The 20,375-nt window shown below is 49.3% G+C and overlaps 1 long non-coding RNA gene across 1 annotated transcript; it reads left to right on the forward strand.

Annotated features, from left to right (window-relative positions):
- Positions 1–424: 424 nt before the first annotated feature.
- LOC118664962 lies at positions 425–3,451 on the forward strand. Its single transcript, XR_004970473.1, has 2 exons — positions 425–714; positions 3,128–3,451. It is a non-coding gene; the product is annotated as an uncharacterized LOC118664962 (long non-coding RNA).
- Positions 3,452–20,375: the final 16,924 nt, after the last annotated feature.

Here is a 20,375-nt window from a genome sequence, read left to right on the forward strand (position 1 = left end):
GAGGAGATGTTTGTTGTCTTTTGCAAATCAAAGTATGAATTGTTTCATGGATCTGGCTTTCTGGTTTTAGTATCTTTAAAAAAAATAAAAATAGTCAGAGCCAGAGGCAGAGATGGAAAGGATCGCAAGCCCATTGCATTTGGTAGCAGCCCATCGGCTGTCTTCCTGATAGACAGGAGTCATTCAGCGCTCAGCACCTCTGCTGGGCCTGATTGCAGCTCAGCCAGAATGAATATGCTTTTCTCTGAGGGACTTCTGGCCCCTTCTGCAGCTCCAGGTAGGGAGATGTCCTGTGTAAGAGTGAGAGAGCCAACTTGTCATGGCCGCCCAGCCCAGTGCCTCGTGCCAACTCTCCGCATTCCAGAAGAATTGAATAATTGCCGGGGCGGAGGCACCGCTGTCACAAACAATTCTGAATGCATTCTGTTAGGAAGCAGAGGTCTCTTCCTGCCATCAGCAGGGGCTGCTGGAGGCTCTTTCCAAGCCCCAGCAGCTGGCCTGTGGAATGGGGCACAGAGAGCCACCAGCACGCAGGCTGCCCCAGGTCTGTGGGCACCCCTGGCCGCTCTTCAGGCTGGAAGAGAGACATCCTGGGAAGCCGGAGTTCCTGTTGAGCCAAGGACCCTTCTTCCCTTCATTTCCTTCCACGCTCTGTCATCGGCGTCTGCAAGCTCGCACTTGACCGGGATTAAGGAGAGCGTTGGCATGAGCCAGGTGGGAAAGGCGGAGGGAGAGGTGTGGCCTGCTGACACCGCTGGGGTCTGACTGCTCTTCGGTCCAGCTTGGAGGGTAAACCAGTGTCCCACACAGCAGCCAGTTGCTTGGGCATGGGCTGAGTCCTAACTTGGGCAGCTGCCTACAACCAGCCAGCGACACAGCAGCTGTCCCAGCTCTCCCTGAGCGAGGACATCAGGAACCTCGTGTTGGGCATGCAGCTGCGGTATTTCTTAGCACTTCTGAGCAGGGAGCACTGTCCTCATTTTAGGTTTGATTACTTTTGGTAGGCATTAGCTACTAGAAGCACCTTTAATGCACTTACTTTTTTACAAATTGTTGTTTATCTGATTAGCTCCTAATTTTGTCCTGAGTTGTCAAAACTATGGCTGTGCCTGGAACTGGAGATAATAATACCAGTTAGAAGACTATGTGACATTTCTTCACCATCAACTGAATAGTTACTAGTACTATTATGCCTCTTATTACTACTATTTTCAATACTCTCATTATTACTAATATTATGACCATTAATTCTACTCTAATGACTACTCTTTCTATGGTCATTATTGCTAATACAATTTCTGCTATTTCTACTACTGTGGCCCTGATGAGGATGCTGACTACTGCTGCTGATGGCCCACAGCTGCTACTAGTAACAATACTGCGGGTAGTACCAATACTGCGGCTAGTACCAATACTGCGGCTAGTACCACTATTACTACTGCTGCTAATGCCCCTATTACTACTGCTGCTAGTATCACTATTACTACTGATGCTAGTACCCCTATTACTACTCCTGCTAGTACCACTATTACTACTGCTGCTACTGGCCTTTGGCTATTACTATGAACACTACTACTGCTACTACTACTAACACTATCACTACTGCTAGTACCCCTATTACTGCTACTGCTGCTGCTCCATGGCTATTACTATTAACACTACTGCTGCTAGTACCATTATTACTACTGCTGCTAGTAGCACTATTTATTACTACTGCTGCTAATACCATTATTACTACTGCTGCTAGTACCACTATTACTACTGCCACTGCAACTCTGTTAGAAAGGATTGGCATCCACTGCCTCATCCATCGTTCATGCTAATCCATGGTATAGATAAGGTTTAGGTCAGTTAAATAAGGAACAGGCTCAGCAAGTTAGTAGTTGAGTAGAGCTTTCAGTCCAGTTTTATTGGACATCAAAGGCTGCGTGTTTAGTGACGTTGCTATGTTGCCTCTGATCTCAGTGTATGAAAAAAGTAGTGAGAAGACCGTGGTCTAGCTAGGCCTATCTGCCTCCCATAAACTCGGCAGTTGTTACAAGCATTAATATTCACATATTAATTATGAAAAAATAAGTATGACTCAGAATCTTGATCCATACTCTGGGCTGGGGCCACAGAGATGATGAGGACACCATCTGGGGCAGGAGGTGCTTGGGCAGAGCCAGCAGTTGGGACGAGCACTGCCCCAGAGGCCAGTCAAAGGCAATGTGGAGGAGCAGATGAAACCGCTCAGCAAACCTGTGTGCAGGTGGCTTTGGGGGGCCACCACGTGAGCTGGATAGTGAGGCCAGAAGAGAAAGAGCTGGTGAGGTGGGTGGAAGGATAGGAAATTCCAGGTGGGGGCACGGCACGAGCAAGGATATGGAGGAACAAAGCGAGGAGGGTTTCAGAAGCTGGTCTAGACTTTCTAGAAGGTTCATGCAGCAGGGCCCACACTCCAGGCTCTCCTAAAGGGTATGCCAGTCTCCGAGCAGAGGAGCAGGGCTGCAGGAATCCACTGACCTGTCTGTGTGCAGGTCTCCCTTCCTGGTTTCAGTTCCTTTCTAAACTCGCTGTGCCAACCAGCAAACTCATCATGGCACCTGGGCTGCCATCTCCCCTTGCAACCTATAATAAGACTCCTTGGTTTAGCCACTCAAGCCTACCTTTCCTCCCCCAAACACTGTTTCTCCAGAAATGGGATTTGGCACAGGACCAACAAACCAGGCTTATGGCCTGTCTGGAAGTCGAACTGTGACCTCCTGGTCCATAGATTGACGCTCAACCACTGAGCCACTCCAGATGGGCAGGCGACTTGTCTTTATTAACGTTATAGTTTTTGCAGCTCCTCTCTCCCCATCACGCTCTGAAACATCATTCTCTGTGAATGGTTAATTCCTCTTGTCACCAAGCAAGCCTTTCCAACCTGCTGGTGATCCTTTTATTGAGGTTTTTGTTTTGTAAGTGTGAGAGATCTCACCCATCATTATTCAAAACATCGCTCCCAGTCCTTCTCTGTCTCTCTGTCCGCATTTTCCATCAGAAGGGATTTAGAGCCTCTGAGTCCATGCTGCACACCTGTTAAGTGTTCTTTCATGTTTTCCATCCTCTACCCATTCATGCTTCCTTCTGCGTGTCCCCTCAGGTCAGCCTTCAAGCAGCCACTTCTCTCCACACTGGACTCAAGCTGCTCTTCAGCTCTTCCGTGGAGAACATTTTTGAGATAATTATCTTTTTAGTTTCAAGAATTCTAGACTTGAAATTGAAGACTCATGCTCTTGTTTCATGACCTGACCTCATTTTGTGGTTGTGAACCCTTCCTTTCCTTTATGTGAGAAGATGCCGCTCAATGTGTTTGTCTTGTATCACTTTGGTCAGCCAAGGTGATTTTTATTTGCTTTTAGTTGTGAAATCATGATGCATTTGTGCTGTGGAAATAAATGAAGTCTGGTGTTTATTGAGTACCTATTATGTGACATTCAAGGTATGGTGACCAATAGTCCTGGTTTGCTAACTGAGGGGTTTCCTAAAACATGGTACTTTTAGTGCTCAAACCAGGAAAGTCCCAATCAAATCAGGAAGAGTTGGTCACCATGAAGTGATGTTCTGGGACCGTCATGGTAAATGAGACATACAAGGCCATGGAGACCAGCATTCCAATGAAGAGAGAAAAATAATAAACAAACAAGCAAATGCAAGATGTAAGTAATGCCAGGAAATCTGAGAGTAAGAATGGAAAAATTGATAGAGGATGACTCTTGAGAGTGGATTGACCTGGAAGGAGTTTATTAGGGCAAATGATACATTTTTTTCCTGAGACATTTATGATTTAAAAAGGGGGCAACTATGTAAATATTTGAAAGCTACAATTTCTAAGCAGAGAGAATAGCAATTACAAAAATTCTATGGAGGCTTAGATGTGATAGAGAGGTTGAGAGCAGGGAGAGAGAAGAAGAACAAGGAAGAGGAGGAGGAGGAAGAGGGGAGAAGAGAAGAGAAGAGAAGAGAAGAGAAGAGAAGAGAAGAGAAGAGAAGAGAAGAGAAGAGAAGAGAAGAGAAGAGATACCCAGTGTTGTTTGATGATTGTAAGCATGTAGAAGGGACATTTGGAAAGGAAGGCAGTGGCCAGGCCTGTTAGGGCCACACAGAGCGTGGTAAGAAATTTGAGTACTACCTTAACCACAACAGCAAGTTTTTGAGGGTTTAAGTAGGACAGTGATGCACTGTGATTCCTCCCCCAGGCTCCCAAGGTGCTGTATGGAGAAGGGATGGCAGGGGGTGTAAGTGGAAAGGGAAAGACCAGCTAGAAGCTGATTGCAGTCGCTCCAACAGGAAGTGTCTCAGGCCGGGACTAGATTGATATCAGTAGGAATGAAGCAAGGAGTGCAGATTTGAAATACAATTTGAAGGTAGGATTGACATCATTTTCTGATGTTTTGCAGAGTTAGGAAATGGAAGGGATGAAGCATGCCTCCCAGATGTGTGGGCTTGAGCAACTCAATGAATGCTAATGGCCAGGAGAGGAAGCCTGGGGGAGGGGGGGACTATGAGCTGGGGGTGAGGAAGCCTGAGCTCTGCTTTGGCTGGCTATGTGAGAGATGCCTTTTAGACATCAAACTATAGATGTCAGGTTGGCAGCGACATATACAAATTTGGTGCTTACTGGTGTGGGCAGGCTTGAAATGTATACGTGGGAATTATGGACAAAGAGATGGCATTTAAAGGCAGGAGTTTGGGTGGGATTACAGAATGAGGCAGCATAGAGGAGGAGGTTGAGAACCTTATTCTGGGTCAGTCCAACATTCAGAGATCTGCCGAGGACCAGCACTGACCACAGTCCGGAAGTCAAGCAGCTAATGGGCTCCAGCTCCAGACCCAGTTGCGAAGGGGGTCCCAACTTGTGGCCACTGTTTTTCAAGAGCAACTCTTTTTTAAAAATGTATTTTTATTTATTTCAGAGAGGAAGGGAGAGGGAGAGATGGAAACATCAATGATGAGAGAGAATCATTGATTGGCTACCCCCTGCAAGCCCCACACTGGGGATTAAGCCTGCACCCTGGGTATGTACACTGACTAGGAATCAAACTGTGACCTCCTGGTTCATAGGTCGATGTTCAACCACTGAGACACACTGGCCAGGCTCAAGAGCAACTTTTATCATAACCCCATCCTGCAGTCCCCTGTGAAAGGTGTGAGGATGGAGTCCTTGGAGGGAGAAAGCAAAGAAGCCCTTGGCCATGACAAATAGCTCTTCAGGGACATTCTTCATGATCAAGAAGCATGTCTTCATCCTCAGGTCCCCCCAGAAAGCACAAATATGAGTAACAGCCTTATCCCAACCTCTCCCTTCCTTGGGTCCAGACTCCCTGCCTGTTCACCACCCCTCATACCTGTCAAGCTCTTCTCATCCCAATTCAGGCCCCGTGCACTTCACTCATGATGACTAGCCTTGGTCTGCTGGTCTACCTGTAAAGCTCAGACCTCACCCCATGGGAATGTGGTTACCCAGAGTATTGAATGGATTAGCATCTACAAAAATAAATCATTAAAAGAAGGCTTGCAGTTTCCATTCCACGGCCCCTCTCTATCCAAGGAAGAGTGTTGGTGGGTGGAGGATACCGATGACTACACATTGTCTGGGCATCTAGTCTGCAGGTAAGGGCATAACTAACCTGCATACTGGCAAACGCCTTGCTTTCTGTCCCCACACTGCGCCTCGCCTGCTCAAACCCTGTTCCGCTTTGGGTCAAGCTGGCTCACCAGGGATAACATTCGTATTTAGGACAAAGCCATAGGCTCTTATAAACCAGTCTCAGTGTTCTCACCATCTTCCCATGTGCATCCAACTCGCTTGTTCAAAAAACTATACGTTCCCATCATCCCGGTTCTTTCCTTTTAGCTGGCAAAGAGCTGAAGTCTGTCCGCATAGGGATACGATACATTTTCAGCCTCCAAGGAGTCCAGGAAACAAGGAATAGCCTGCCGCATGCACAAGTGTCTGCATATTTTCTCCAAAATTACAGAAATGAAAATAATCGGATTCATCCCATGGCCTCACTCCGATCCTATCTTGCAAAGCATGCCTGGACTGCAGAGAAAACAGGCAATGGCCTATTTTCTTTAGCAAAATGATTTTAGAAGTAGAACACACACTTCCCAGGAAACGTAACGGTGGGGATTCATTGATATATTGCATGAAAGGAACTGCTTTCAGGCTTAAAACACACACATGAACATATACACAAACTCACGCAAACTGCAAATATAAAAACATCTTGTTCTTTATGAGATGTAGGAGAAAATTTGCCATGAAAAAAATAAGTCCTTTAAAGCTACACAAAAGTAGACCACAAAAGGAAGAGGCCAGTAGAGGGAAGAAATGAAAAGATAAAATCCAAAATTTTAGTGTTTTTTTTTTTGTTGTTGTTGTTGTTGTTTGCTTATTTTATTTTAATAAATATTTATTGTTGAAAGTATTACATATGCCCCTTTTGCCCCCCATTGCCCTCCCCTCTCCCCCCTCCCCCACAAGCCTTCACCACCTATTGTCTATGTCTTTGGGTTATGCTTGTTTGTTTTTAATGCAAGTAAAAATTAGGATGATTGAGGGAGATTCTAAGACATTTATAATTTTGGAAAATAAGTTTTTAAAAAATTTCAGAGCCTGTCACATGGCTGTCTGTGTGTTATTTCAGAAGTTTTGAAATCAGAACCCACTGAAAGGGTATCTGAAAAAGGGAGGCAAGAAGGAAGGAAGAAAAGAGGGAAGGAAGGAAGGGAGGAAGGGAGGAAGGGAGGAAGGGAGAGGGGAGAGGGGAAGGGGGATTTCCAAATGAAGTACATGAAGAAGAGATAAAATCATTCCATCAGTCACTGCAGAGAGGACTCTCACTAAACCTGTCCTCCTGAGTTATTTTAAAGAGAAAGGCACATATTAGTGCACAGAAGGGATTTCATTTCATTGTGCCATTTCCCTTCTTAATTTTCCCCTCTGACCCTTGTCTTCAATTGTGTTGTAAGTTATGCCCTTCACAGATCACCCGTACCATTTCGTTACCGTGATATGCAGAACAAAGGCCCCAAGTTTGCCCATCTCCTAATTGCTGAAACTTATAAGCAAAGGTCCTACCCACTATCGCAAAAGGGATTTTGGAGATGTGATGAAATTAAGGCTCTCAGGTGGGGGTATTATCCTGTGGGCCCAAAATAATCACAAAGGTCTCTATAAAAGAAGGGGATATGACATCAGAAGCAGGGGTCAGAGGTCAGAGTGATGCCATTGTCAGAAGCAGACCAAGGGCCAAGGAATGTGGGCAGCCATTGAGAGCTGGACAGGGCAAGGGGATGGGCCATTCCCTGGAGCCTTGAGAAGAAATGTGGTCCAATGACACCATGATTGTAGGACCTCTGACCTCCAGAATTGTAAGGAAACTAACCTGCATTGTTTGGAGCCACCACGTTTGCAGTGGTCTGTCACAGGGGCCACGGGAACCTCACACAGCCACTTGCCAAGTGGCTCAGGATGTATGACCGATGCAGGTGCAGCCTGCTCTTTCTCTCAAGCCCCTCAGGACTTCTCCATGGAGTTTCTGAGGCTCAGAGCCTCTCTTTGACTATCCAAGTCTCCTCATCTGGTGGGCCAGCATCTTTATCTTTAGTGCCAGGACAATCCCATTTAATAAGGAGAAGGCTGAGTCCAGCCCCTGCCTGGTGCCCTCCATAAGCACACGGATGCACCCTTCAGCCTCCATCGGCATCCCGTTTTCTGGGGGCAGCCATGGAGATCTATCACAACCCAAACCTGACCATCTGTGCTCCTCAGAACTCTAATGCCCTCCAATCTTCCTTCGCATAAAAAGCTTATAAGCACCTAGCTACCTGCCCTGCCCAGCACCACCCTTACCTGCCTGCCCTCAGCTCCCTTCGCGCCCCACTCCATGCTCTAAACTCAGGGACCTTCTCTGCTTCTCTGGGTCCCCATGGGCCCCAGGCAGGCTGATCCCTATTGTGCTCATTGAGGCCATTTCTCTCCACCGGGCGTCTCTTCCCCCTCCTTTCTCCCTGACTCCTTCCCACCTTCTCCCAGGGAGCCTTCCCTGCCATCTCCTCTCCCTGGGGCTCCTCCCCTCACCCCAGATCCTTTTGACTCTTAGAATTTTCCCGAGTTTACACAACTACTGGTTCAACTGTCTGCTCTTCCTACTGCTCTTTCATTTCCTAGGAAAATGATTTTGAAAGTGGCGTCCTGCCACCAGTAACATCAGATTTTTCAAGAAATTTCTGAGGAAAGTTAATAATCAGCTCCCACCCAGACTTACAGTAAGAGAGGCTCTGGTGTGGGGTCCTGGCATCCGTGTTTTTGAAAATCATATTTGGTTGTGCAGCCACTGTCTGGATGGACCTGCCCTGCCCTAGCCCACTGTCCCATCCATAGTGATACAGCTTCCTGTCTTGTTACTGCACCTCAGCCTTGGGCTGTGCTTCATTGCCTTAGTGTCTGTAATTCTCCTTGTCCCTTGATTGATAGGCATCCTTTTCTGGCAACACTCAGGACTTCCTTCTGATAACACTGATTTGACACCTAACTGCTCACACCATGACTGCATGTATGGGACACCCTTCCCTTCTCCAGTCCCCAGCCCCTGTCCTCACCTCCTCATTGGCTTTCTGTGGGGTAGAGGGGGCAGGGACATGGGCAGAGGTGAAGTCTAACTGCTTTGGGAATATTCGGTGTTTTTCTTGCAACCAGCACAGTCATGAGCACCCAGAGAGCTCAAAGACAGGGAGGTGCATACCCAGCTTGAAACACAAACCTCAATGTGTGACAGAGCCTAGACGTCAAAGCAAGTGTGTTGGTCAAAGTTGAATACTCACATTCCATTAGTGTCTCTTACAAATTACTTTTCTAATTAAGCGCCTGCTTATTAAAGATGCAATCTGTCACTGCATGGGTGACGCCCGACTCTATTCCCGTTCCTCCTTGTCTTCGTCCAGATGTTGTTTACTAAGATGTGTTTCTTTAAATTCCTACTTTACTATCTCATCCCTGAAGTCAACTAGCCAGCTAAGGACCACTCAGTTGGTACCTGGGCACAGAGAACCTTTGGGGGCTCGAGTCAGGATGGCTTGTTTGTTTCTCCAGGCTGCATGAGCCCATGACTATCCATCTGTAGAACTGGAAGTATTTCTCTTTTATATCAATTGATCTGCTTATTCTTAATTTGGACAAAAGACAAATTAAAAACAGTTGACCTTTTGAGGTAAGGCCTTCTCCATATGTAAGCACAAAACCAAGGATTTTCAATGATTGTTATTATAAACTAGAGTCCCCATGTGTGAAAATTCATGCCCGGCCTATCCCCTCTCACAGCCTGGGAGCCCTCAGAGGTGGGAGGTGACCCAGCAACCGGGGAAGGTGATGCCCCATCACACCTCTGCTGCTGCCACTGCCAGTAGCACAAGCCTCTGCCAGCCCTGGTTACCTGAGCCTCGGGCCGGCCCTGGGCAGCTGGGCAGCTGCCATCAAAAGCTTGTCTGCGTCTTGGGCAGGCCCTGGGCAGCTGGGCAGCCGAAATCTGAGGCTGGCCTGAGCCTTGGGCAGCCCTGGCATCTGGGGGGGCTCAGGGAACTGGGGGACTCTGGAGGCAGGGGCGCAGGGTGGGCCAGGCCTTGCCGAGCACCTGCCGCCCCAGTGGGGCTGAATGGACTGGGCGCTGCCATCTTGTGGCTGTGGGCACTGCTATCTTTGAGGACGAGGCAGTCAATTAGCATATTCCCTCCTTATTGATTGTGGGAGCCACCATCTTTTTGACGTTATGAGGGTCAATTAGCATATTCCCTCTTTATTAGATAGGATGCTCTGGTCACAAAATGATGGGTAATAACTAAACCCTATTTGGGTGGCCACACACAGTTCAGGTGGGAAGTCTTATTGTGTCCAAGAAGTTTAAAAAACAAAAATAATGAAAGGATTCCCATTCTCTATTCAATTGTCTTGCAACCTACTGAAAGATATTTGATTATAGTCATCAAGCCATTTACCAAATGCCTTCATCTCCTGTCCCCACCCTCTTCCTGCCTTTCATTCAGTGCTCCCACCCCCTTAAATGCATCTCCATCCAATAAACCAACATCTCGTCTTTTGTCCCAGTCCATATGTCCATATGACTTTTTTCTGCCTTTCCGTCTCTTTCAGCTCTCTCAGCCCTTAACATATAGACCCACTCATCCTTACTCCCAACTGGGAAGAATTCCTGTAGAAAGAAGGAACTTGGGGACTAGTTATTGGATTCTTTGTGTGTGGGATTGGAAAGGGGTGATATTTGTGAATATTATCCTGTTCATAATATGTGTCCTATAAAAGGAAAATACAAGATAGGACTTAGCACATACTACATTTGTGATAGCAAGCACTTTATCATTTTCATTAAATGTTCACAGGCCCATTTTACAATGTAGGAAACCATACCTCATAGAAGTGAATGAATTTGCCGAAAGCCACCCTGCTGAGCCTTGCAGTCAGTTAAAGATGGCATGCCTACTTGCTCTGCCAGCCTTTCAATGGAGCACCACCCACCTTAAATATTGTTTAAAAAAAACAAACACACACACCCTTGCAAAGTCTGGCCTGGTTTCCCAATTAGAAAGCACTGAGATCAAATAAGGCCTTCAAGTTGGTTTCCAATTAATAGTCCCTTCCAGACTTCGCAAAATTGACTGAATGCTTCTCAGAACCAGGCACTAACCTCGCTAAGGAGTTGGAATTTGATACCAGCTGGGATGACAAGAGAATCCTGGGACTCAGTGGTGGACCACTCTGAGTTCATCTCTTTCTCCCAGGTGCTTTGTGACTTCGTATATACCCTCACCTTTCTGAGGGACAGTCTCCACCTTTATAAACACCATGTAATATGTATACTCCAAAAATGCCTAGGATTGTTATTGAGTCAGAAAATACATAGTCAGGGCTTTGCCTAAGCCCAGGTCATACATAGTCTATGATTTCCACAGTGGGACCAGGTGGTGGGAAAATGTGGCCCCAAGGTCATCCGAGTCACAAATATGACCCTGAAATGGCTCCAAACAGCAAAGCAAGGGCCAGCGCAAAATGCATGGTACCTCTCGGGCATTATCAGTTTCTTCCACTCCTCTTACGCCAACCGTCTGCTGCATCTGAGCTTGGCAATAACCTGGCTAAGGTCAGGGAGCAATTTGCAGCAGAGTTGGACTGACCATCCAATGCTTTAGCTCTTACTCCAGGCCTTGGTGCTGAATACTCAGCCTCACTCTTTGACAAGAGCGCCCTGTTGAGTGCTGGCATTTCTGACCTTAGCACACGAGTGGGAGACCCCCACAGAGGATTCAGAGGGGCAACAGGATCATCAGGAGACCCAGAATCCAGGAAAGACAACCAACCAGCTCAAAAAACCCAGTCACGTTGGATCCAGAACAAGATGCAGAACAGACTCTCCCGGACCCACTGCATCCTGCACACACCTGTGAACCTAAAAATAAAAAGGCTCCATCGGAATTTTTCTAGAATTTCAGGGAGGTTTCTCACCTGGTGGTTGTCCCAAGCAGAGGTGCAGACCAATGTGAACATGCACAGGGAGTGATCCCGTGGCCTAAAAGCTGATTGTGTAGCTCAGGAGAGAGTTGGAGAGAAGAGGCCCACCTGTAGGGTTTCCTTGGCTCATGACAGTTTTAAGTTCAAGTGCAAATGTATTATTCCTAGAAATCAGGGTCTAGTCAATAAAACAGAATCCATTCTAGGTATCTCAGAAGAATGCTATTTAATGTGGAATCAGTGACACAAGTAATGGAGAGCAGAGCAGGCCACCAGCAGGGCTTTCTCATGGAGGTGGGACCCCGGCGGGAAGGCCACCTGCTGGAACCAGCAAGAGACACAGAAACTTCTGGAAATGCTCAGAGAAGGGTTGGGGGGATGTATTTATTCTCGAGTTGCCCTACTTCTCAGCCTCAGATTGTCCAACGGCGGCTCCCAGGAGACCACAGGTCCAGGAAGTTAGAGGGCCAGTGGGCCAGGAGAACACCAGGCAGGCAGAGCTGGGGAAGGGGCCATCACACAAGCAGGGGCCAGCCACACCTGGCCAGAGTCTGTCTATGAGTCTCAGCATCCATGTGCCTAACAGGAGTGTGGACATCTGAGAATGTGGCCTCTCTTCTCTCACGTTTCTCCACGGCCAGAGGAGAGGAACGGTTGTGGGTGGGGAGGGTGTGTCTATTAGCCACTCCTCTCCCAGGTTATTAAATTAAATAGTTTGTCAAACTATAGCCAGGATGCCATTTGGGTTTTGTTTAAGTGCAGGGAACATGGAGGGACACGGGATCTACTTTTCTGCAGGGGGACCTGGGAGAGGCGCTCTGCTAAACACACTTTCCTGTTGGCCATTCATCAGCTCCACAGCCCTGGGAGATCGGGTTTATTGCCTCCCTGTGCTGAGGAACAAATAAGATGAAGCTGTGGAAGGGATGGTTCACTTATCCCAGGTCACTCAGCGTCTCCACACAAGGCCAGCAAAGGTGGAGACCCCCTGGAGCTCACATTCTTTCTAACATCCTATGTTCTTTCTAGTATTTCACCTCAACCAAAACACAGGGCAGAAATCCTGGAGAGGGAGAGAGCCCCGTGTGTTGGTTGTTTAGTGAGCACTCCAGTTTTCTCTGTTTTAGCATTAAAGGAACTATAAAAGGAAAGAAGAAGGAGGAGGAAGAAGAGGAGGAGGAGGAGGAGGGGGAGGAGGAGGAGGAGGAGGAGGAGGAGGAGGAGGAGGAGGAGGAGGAGGAGGAGGATGAGGAGGAGGAGGAGGAGGATGAGGAGGAGGAGGAGAAAAGGAACCAACAAACCAGGCTGTGGATTTTGATTTAGAATAAAGGCTATTTTCAGCTCCAGCTGCTGGCTCCGCTGGTGGGAGCATCATTGCAGGCTCTGCAAAGGTCCCAGGTTCAAGTCCCTGGCAGGGCACACCCCTAGGCTGTGGGTTTGATGCCCAGTCAGGACATGTTCAGGAGGTGACTGATGGATGCTCCTCTCTCACATCAGTCTTTCTTCCTTCCTTCCTTCCTTCTTTCTTTCTTCTTTCTTTCTTTCTTTCTTTCTTTCTTTCTTTCTTTCTTCCTTCCTTCCTTCCTTCCTTCCTTCCTTCCTTCCTTCCTTCCTTCCTTCCTTCCTTTCTTTCTTTCTTTCTTTCTTTCTTTCTTTCTTTCTTTCTTTCTTCTCTCTCTTTCTCTCTCTCTCTTCCTTTCTCTCTAAAATTAATAAACATATCCTAGGGTGGGGATTTAAAATAAAAATAAAAGCTAATTTCAGCAAAAGGTACAATGAGAGTTGTCTCGTGTTTGACACGATGCCCTGTCCCCAGACGCAAAGTGGTCTTCATTGCCGCGTCAGTCGGCTCCCTGCACCCTAAATTTGTGAGTGGTGTGTCCCCCTTCTCTTCCTGGGGAACCTGGACCCCCTCCAGAACATCTCTGGCCCACTTGCCTATTGTGGAGAACAAAGCAGGCCCAGTGTCCACGGTGAATGCATTGCAATGTCAAAGGCATAATTACTGAAGCCAAATGGAAACAAAACAATGGCACTTCATGTGAGGCACCCAGTCACTCCGGCTTCTTTCTCAAAGTCCTTGAACAGCTCCCACAGCGACTGGCAGGACCAGAGGGCTCCTTCCCAGTGGTCCCGGGCAGGGGGCAAGGCAGGAGGGCACCCTCGGGGCCAGAGCTCACGGCCTCGCCCCTGCCTCTGACCCTGCCTGAGGGGGCTGGGCAGGGGCTCATTCATCTTTTGTTTCTACTTCATTTTCAAAATATATTTTTTGTGGCAGCCAGGACTCTTGAAAAAATGTGTCTGAGTGGCTCTTTGAGAGGCAGGCAGTGGCAGATGGACAAGTGTGAAAAGGGATCTCTCTGGATCTCACGCTACGCAGCAGGCACAGCCACCCCTGCACTCGCAGCTCCTGGGGGGCCGGGAGCCCACGTGCAGCAGGGCCCGGAGCTGAGGCTGGCATTGGGCGTTTGGAATTGAACAGACAGGATGCCCAGGAGATGGGGTTTCAACTCCTTTGCAGAATCTCCCGCACCCCCCGCCAGACCAACTCATGTATGTTATCTAAGAAAATATAGGAGGAGACAGATGAGTTCTTACTCATTGTAGATGTGTGTGCACAGAGCAGCCTTTGGATTCAACAACGCTGGGGAGGGCAGTGGTCCCATTGCCCCCAAATCGGTATCTGTAGTTGAAGTCTGGCTCTGAGCAACCGAACCACATGAAGGAACAAACAAACAAAAGCAGCTTGATTTGAAGATATACAAATATTAGAAAATATTTTTTTAATATTAATCAATGCAGTGTTCTGACTCCGGAGGAAAGAGGGAGATGAGCTTTCTCTTCAGAGGGACCTGCGCGGACAGAGAGACCACAGTGACCTGGTTCCTCCTCAGGGCTCTGAGGTGCCCACACTGCCCCTCAGAGCCCCGTCCGGGTTTTGTCCTTCTCCAGATCCTGACAGACCCTGGCCTCAGGGAAGCTGTGTGCGCATGGGATGACTGGAGAGGGCCAACCCCATGCAGAGATGGTGATCTGACGCTGGGCCTGGATGCATGGGTGGAACTGTGCCAAGTACTAAAGGATAAAAGCACTTCCGGGAGGGAGGCAGCCTTCCGAAGGTGAGGAGGTGTGCCACACGGTGCGAATTTCAGCAAGTGCCTGTCTGTCGGGGTTGCATGGACAGAACACCCCAGCTGGCTGGGTTATGAGTAACTCATGCGTCACAGTCTAAAGGCTGGACGTCCAAGGTCAGGGAGCTGGAGGGGTAGCCTCATCTGGTCTCAGGTGGGCACCTTCTCCTGGTCCTTCACCAGGAGAAAGCTCTGGGGGCTTTCCTAGGGCAAGACCCCTCCTCTAGGGCCCCCCTCACAACCTAGCCGCCCCCAAAGCCCCATCTCACACCATCACATTTGGAGACGGAGTGTCCATTAGGTGCCTAGCAACATGGGAACAATAGGGCGCTTCCTGAGGGAGGGAGACCCCTGTGGGATCAGGGCATTCTCATCATCCCCATTCTCAATATGCTTTGTCTTTGCCTCTCGCATCAGACATGGGTCTGTACCTTAAGGAACCTCTTCTAATCTAAAGGTGAGCGATCCGGGGTCATGCCTGGAGCCTCACATACGCGTGCAAATGGCGCAGAGCACGCCTTGCACCTACTCACCTTTTCTGCAAGAGTCACTGCTTCAAAATGAAGGCTACTGTGCTTCCTGAAGTTTCCTCCCAGTGACTCATACCCTATATTCTTACATTTTAAACAAGCCAATCACTACCCCCAGCCTTTTGCATGAGGACACACAGCATCTTTGATTTCTAGTTGACAAAATTATATCCAGCAGTTTTAACACCATTTCCTTTAGGGCAGTTTAATACCCCAATAATCATTTGCTCAATTTTAGAACTCAGCTTTGTGATTATTTTTAGATAAACCAAATTATTTATTTTTCTTGCAACGCAATTGTGGGTGAGTTTCACCTTGCCCAATAGACACCTGAGTAAACGGTGACCAAGTTCCTGGAGGAAAGAGAGGGGCAGATGCGAGGCCTGGCCAGCCCCTTTGTCGGAAGCCCTCCCAGGGTTTGGACACTGAAAGGCAAATTGAATGAATGGGTTCAAGAGAAAATAAACAAATAGATCTTTTCCAGTGTCTTTCCAGAAGGTTTAATGAGGGCCATTTCCCTACCTGTGTCCTGGCCTCTGAAGCCATGAAGAAAACATTGAATGTCTTGTTTCAGCCTCCTCATCCTCCCCCCAGCTCGGCTTTTGCCAGATGAAGCAGGAGGCAGGTGAGGCTGTAAAGCTGGCTGTGTGCAGGGCGATGTGAGGGTTAACTCCCCTCCCATGGGGATGCAGTAGGGCAGATGACCACAGAGATCGAACTCTTCCCTCCCAGACGGCGAGGCCCGGTTCCTGAAGCATGAGTCATCCAGGAAAAATTAATAATGGAAACGGCTAATTTATAACGGTGTGCGTGCAAGGAAAGGGCACGTGTGGGGAAGGGACGGCTAATGGTGACTTTTCTCATTAACAATAAAGCTGACTGGAGCCTTTACTGGTTTGGCTCAGTGGATAGAGCATCAGCCTGCGGACTGAAGGGTCCCAGGTTCGATTCCGGTCAAGGGCATGTACCTTGGCTGCGGGCACATCCCCAGTAGGTGGTGTGCAGGAGGCAGCTGATCGATGTTTCTGTCTCATCGATGTTTCTAACTCTCTATTCCTCTCCCTTCCTCTCTGTAAAAAATCAATAAAATATATATATTTTTTAAAAAAGCTGACTGGAGTGATCCATCTGCCAACGTAAGGTGCTCAGAAGACTCAGGAATGTCACCAGGAGGGACCCTGGAGTATAGGCAGCCAGGATGCCTTTGCTGACCATCAGCCCAGGACACCCTCTGTCCCCTTGCGTCCACCAGCCTCCTACCCCCCGACCCCCAACTGACATTGCCTGGTTCTCATCCTGACACCAGCTCACTGGGTCTGGGCCTGGGCAAGTGACATCTCCCTCCTTTACTCTGTTCTTCCTTCTCTCCCTGTCCTCTCTTTTCCCTTCTGTTTCTGCCCCCTCCCTCTCTTCTTCCCTCCTTCCTGCACTGTCTGCTTCATTTGCTTTCTCTGTCTCTTCATCATTTCTGTCTCGCTTCCTCGCTGGCCTCTCTGTCATTGTTCCTTAGCGTTTTCCTCTTTCTCTCATGGTCCCCCTTCTCCTGCCCGTCCCCCTTCTCCCTGGAGCCCCTGCCTGCATCCTTGGCATGAATGAGTCTCAGAGCAGGAGAAGGGAAAGGACTGGTTCCCTGAGCTCCTCAGACTTGCATGGGTCCATGAAGGTTGTGATAATGCAGATCGGCCCCAGTAGGAGTGGGCGGGACCTAGGATCCCACAGGTTCACAAGGTCCCAGGTGACCTGGATGCTGTGGGTCCCAGGTACCAGGCGCTTTCAGCTCCAAGGCTTTGGAGCATCCATGTGGAGGGCTCCGTGAACAGAGCAGGAGACCAGCCCGAAGAGGGGAGACCTGTCCGGGGCCCGGGCCTCTGTGGCCTGATGGCAGGATGGGAACTCGGTCTTTCTCGGGGTGACACAGCCAGGACCCCCTTCCCTCTTCAAAGCTGACTGTGGTGCGTGAGCTGTCATAGCTACAACTTAGGGGAGAGAAACCCTGTTTTCCAGTTTAAAGTCAGGTTTATAGTTAAAAAGAATGACTGCCTTAGACTCAGCTCTGGGTTTGAATCTCAGCTCCCACATATCTTCTCCTTGACATTGAACAAGTCCTCTAACCTCTTAAGGCCTCAGTCTTTACCCTTAAAACATGGTTAACATTCACCTCTCTGGCGGCTGTGAGGAGGAGTCTGCAGTGGTCTGCTTACAGTACCTGGCTCAGGGGTAGGACACAACCAAGTCCTGCGTATCCCCCCCAGCCCCATCTCAGAGCCTCAGGTGTCAGGTCAGCAGGCTCCTCACTAATGGGGGCACCTGTCTCCCTTGTGCAGAGGCACAGGGACAGAGGTCGTCCATCCTTCAGTGCTGCGGAAGCTCCTGCACCCCCCATGTGAGGTCAGCCTTCACGGGCCACCCATCCATGAGGCCCAGGGAGCAAATCCCCATCCTGGACGGTGTACCTTCGCCTCGTCAAAGTGACCCATGGAGATAAAGTCGGGAGATGGTTGCCCCAGGAGACTTAACCCATGTGGTGCCTCGACATCCTCCACGTGAACACAAATGACCCATCCCTGGGCAAGCGTCTACTGGTCTTCGTTATGACTCATGTTGTCATTACAAATAGCTTTCGCTGGTTTGCCTGTCTCTCTCTCTTTTCTCTCTCCCCCAACCATGACCCATGCTTCACTGGATTTCTCCAGAATGGTCCTTGCCTCGTTTAGTTCAGCTCCGACCCTGCCAGGCCAGGGGACAGCAGCCCGCTCAGGAGCCGGCTGCACTGTGGACAGTCCTCTGGGTTTCCAAGAGGAAGGGTGGTGGCTACTGTTTTTCTATCCTCAACCCCTTTGTAAGTCACAGGGACATTGAGTTTGCAGGTCTCCGGCTCCTCTTCCCACCACATTGCACCTCAGGGGGCCTGTCCTCGAGTCCCCGGGGAGACTTCTCGCGTAGCCTGGAAACCACTGTGAGCTGAACGCGCAGCTGGGAGAGCAGGTGGCGGTTCAGGGCTGTGTTCCGGGCTCGGACCCCGGCTGCATCCCCAGGTGCCTCTGTGACTCAGAGAAGTCGCTCTTCCCTCCAGCTTCACTGTCCTCAAACGAACACAGAGATGACCATGCTGGTCCCTGCGGGACCCTGGAGGGTTGTCTGACTCTGTGTGTATCTCGTGTGCTGGGTGCGGTGTCTGTCTGGGAAGATGCTGCATTCTCCGGGCCCCGCACACCATCCATGGTTCAGGCTGCCAACTGTCCCTGGTGGTCTCTGCCCTCACATCAGCCAGTTTTCTTTTAAAAAAAAAAAAAATTATTGATTTCAGAGAGGAAGGGAGAGGAAGAGAGAGAAACATCAATGATGAGAGAGAATCATGGATCGGCTGCCTCCTGCACACCTCACACTATGGATTAAGCCTGCAACCCGGGCACATGGCCTCACCGGCAATAGAACTGTGACTTTCTGGTTCATAGGTCAACACTCAACCACTGAGCAACACCGGCCAGGCTAGTTTTCTGAGCTTAGTAAGACCAGGGTTGGACATATGTCCCTGGTCTATGAGTCAGACCAACAAGGCTTGTGACCAAGTCATTTTGGTGGGTTGTTGTGTTGTTTTCTTTGTGTCTCTTTGTTGTTGCATTCCTGTGGCATCACCATAAAGCTAAGTCTGCTTGCATTCTGCTTGCGGAAGGCAGGAAAGGTAAGAATTTAATTACAGGTCATGGAGTCAGATAAAAACAGAAGGTTTTAGAAAACATGTTGTATGTTTCCTTTCTTTCAAAGAGAAACATTGGGAGTAGGGTGTTGCTGTCCTCTTCCTGGGCTGTTTCTTCCACTTGCATTTCTTTTTCTTTCCTCCTCTCTCTTCTTCATTCTTTCCTGCCTTTCTTATTTTCTAAAAGCCTCTGGACGGCTGCCAGTTATTATTATAAGCTGAATTCTTTGGCGTGGAGCCAAGAGCTGATAGGTGAGCGTGAAGCGAGAATGAATGGTTTCTCCCACTTCCCCTCCCCCCAGCCCCCGGGTAGCTGGGGGTGGGGGAGGTGAGGTGGGGGACGCGCTTCTGTTGTCTGGATTTTGCAAATATGCTCTGAGTCTTGGGAGAGCAGGTTGTATGAGGGGTCTAAATGGCAGGATGGTTGTCTGAGGTGAGCGTGGGGGATTTTGTCCTTCCCTCGTGATCAGTGATTTTTGTATCGAATGGATTATTGTGATTGAAGTCTGACCGGGTGTAAGGCAGGTCTGGGCACAGTGGTTTCAAAGTGGGAGATGCCACCTGAAGACCAACCGATTCTAGGAAAATGAAGGTTGAAATGTCCAAAAAATGTCACCAATGCTTTGCACTCACTGGACTTTGTCAGCCTTCACGTCCAAAGAGACGGGCCTTCCCGGGGCCTATCCTGAGGTGGGGAATAGGAGTCCCCTGGCGTGGCTGCAGCAAGTTATGACAAGCTAAGTGGCTCAAGACAATACACCTTGGTGACCTCAGGGTCTGGAGGCCCGAGTTCCTGACTCAGGGTGGGCACTGCATTCCTTCTGGGAATTCGGAGGGAGCGCGTGGCCCTTGCCCTTCCCAGCTCCTGGAGGTCACCTAGGCTCCCTGACTGTGATGCTATGACGCTGACCTGCTGTCACCCTGTCTCCTCTGGCTCTGCCTCCCCGGCCACATCCCCTGCTTTCTCGCATCTGCCTGCTTCTTTCAAGGGAACACATCACCACAGGGGCTCACTCAGACAATCAGGATCGCCTTCCCCGCTCAGGACCCAGGGTCAATCCCACCTGCAGTCCCCTGTGCTGTGTGCATGAGCACATTCATAGGTTCTGGGGCTGGGACGGGGACATCCAGGCGTGAGGAGTGGGCCCAGTCCTGTCAACCAGTGGGGCTTTGCTGATTCTCACTCACCAGCCTTACAGACACGTGTGGAACCGTGGTTTTAACCTGAGGCTCCAGGAGCTTCCGCCTGCAGAGCATACACCATCTGTCTGATTTAGCTGAAGGGCGTCCCCGGGCATTCAGGGCTTCGTCCTCCAATCCCATACTCTGCCCTGGTGCCCTGGCCTCTGCTCTGCACAGTGGAAACCCAGGCACAGCACCTGCGAGGAGTAAGGCCTGTCTGGGCTGAAGTGGTTCCATCCACATTAGAACACCCGCCACCAGGAACGGTGTGACTTGCCTAGGCTTCT

The sequence above is a fragment of the Myotis myotis genome, unplaced genomic scaffold, assembly GCF_014108235.1.
Source record: "Myotis myotis isolate mMyoMyo1 unplaced genomic scaffold, mMyoMyo1.p scaffold_m19_p_1, whole genome shotgun sequence".
Lineage (NCBI taxonomy): Eukaryota > Metazoa > Chordata > Mammalia > Chiroptera > Vespertilionidae > Myotis > Myotis myotis.